The sequence below is a fragment of the Oryx dammah genome, unplaced genomic scaffold, assembly GCF_014754425.2.
Source record: "Oryx dammah isolate SB20612 unplaced genomic scaffold, SCBI_Odam_1.1 HiC_scaffold_16, whole genome shotgun sequence".
In the NCBI taxonomy this organism is placed as follows: domain Eukaryota; kingdom Metazoa; phylum Chordata; class Mammalia; order Artiodactyla; family Bovidae; genus Oryx; species Oryx dammah.
The window spans coordinates 46,029,195-46,031,172 of NW_024070200.1; positions in this window are offsets into that span (position 1 = coordinate 46,029,195).

Consider the following 1,978-nt stretch of genomic DNA (forward strand, 5'->3'; position numbering starts at 1 on the left):
AGCACCCCACTGAGTTGAGGTCCTTCAGGGATCTCTGGGGGAAGGGCAGGCCCCAGGGCCCCAAGGAGGCTACCTGTCAGCCCCACACCCAGTTGCAGGGCCACTCTCACAACTGGTCCTCTGAAATTCTCCATCAGGGTGAGGGGAGGAAGAGCCCAGGTCCCCAGCGAGAAGCCCCAGTGTGGTGGGCAGCTCTCTGGCCAGGTGTCCAGAGAGCAGGACAGTCTGTCCCCGGGGCTCTTGCTCTTTACTCCTTTTCTTACAAAGAAAATGGCAGCTTGGCTCAATGAAAGCCGAGGGGGAGGTCAGGAAGAACAGAGGGGGTCAGTAATTCCTGGTGGAGGGGTCTGGGGAAGGGGGTGCTTGTGTGCCAGCAGCGTGAGAGAGGCAGTCCTGTACAGTGGTTAAGCTCTTGGGCAATGGAACCAGACCCACCTGGGCTTGAATCCTCATTCCTCCACTTACTTGTTTGGAACCTTGGCAACCTCTCCAAGCCTGTTTCCCTTTCTGTTAAATTAGAAAGATAACAACAGTACCCATTTCATGACACTACTGTTAGGGCTAAATGGCATTTTAGCACAGAAACTTTATCACAAAGTTTCTGGCAGTAATCATTATCATTACAGATGAAGCCCCATGTGTGGACCTAGATCCCCTACCCGAAGGGCAGCTCCTCATCTGGACCCTGACTCAAGTCCAGGGGCCCAGCTGGTGGTGGCCAAAGCGCCTCTCACCCAGGTTACCACTGGGGAACTTTTCAGAGGAGGAGTCAGGGGTAGGGCCCTGCTCTCCAGAGCCTTTCCAACTGGGCGACTTCCTGAGCGCTCTGGGACAGGGGTCACAGGGAGGCAGCCCGGCTCTGAGGACCCATTGTTTGTCTCCACTGAGCTGAGAAAGACGCTTTCTCCCCAGCCCTCCTCCCCTGATGCCCAACTCTGCATGCTCAGACGAAGGCTGAAGATAAACAAACCCTGCCCGACTGGCCTTGTCTCGCTCACAAAGAGCTCTCAGTGCCTCACAATGGTCCTGTGATGCCCAGTCTTCCAGGCTTGTTATCCCCAGTTCACAGATGAGGAAGTGGAGGCCCAGAGGGAGGAAGTGGCTTATCTGGTGTCCCGTACAGAGAAGTGGCACTGCCCAGACTCAGTCTCTCAGTCCTGTATCCAGTGCTGCAACAGACTCACGGGCACAGCAAAGGCACAGCCAGGCATCGACACACACACAGCCCCTCGTGCAAAGGGCGCATGGGGAGTGGGGAGAGGTGGGAGGGGCGGTGGTTTGCACCCTCACTCCTCAGGAGCCAGGGGGTGACAGCTGTTTTTTTTTTTTTTTCCCCCTCCCTAAATGAGCTTCACATCCCAGGTGACTGGAACAGAAGTCCTCAGCTTGTCTGTCTTACGTTTTCTCCAGGTCGGATTCCTGCTGCCCTAGCAGGGGCCGGGACAGTCCACTCTCGCCCACAGCTATGATCTCTGCTTGGCCTGATGGGTATGGTGGGAGTGGGAAGCAAGAGAGGCTGCTGGTGGGCTGCAGGAGAGTGTGGCCAAAGGGCTGTTCACATGACTGGGTCCTCCCTGTGGCCTCCTGAGGTCAAGAGAGCTGGGGGAGAGGACCCCCAAGGCCACCAGTCGTCCCAAGTTTCCCTGGGTTCCTGGGTTTTCGATTTTAGAACCTGGAAAGTCCCACACAGACTTCGAGGAGTTGGTCCCCTGAGTCTTTCACAGCTCCCAGTTTGGGAAAATGAGATTCGCTCTGTAATACATAGAGGAAACAGAGACTACGGAGTGGGGCCAGGGGCGAAGGAGAAGGTCAGGGATGGGAGAGGCCGGCCCTTCTTTCACCTCCCTTTCCAGGCTCTCTCTGAGACCAAAGCCTAGGCTCAGTTTCAGCAGGCTGTCCTCCCAAGTCCCCAAAGCCCTTTGTTCCCAGTAAAGATAGGAGAACCTGCTCTAAATGTACTGCTCCCTTCCATACAGAT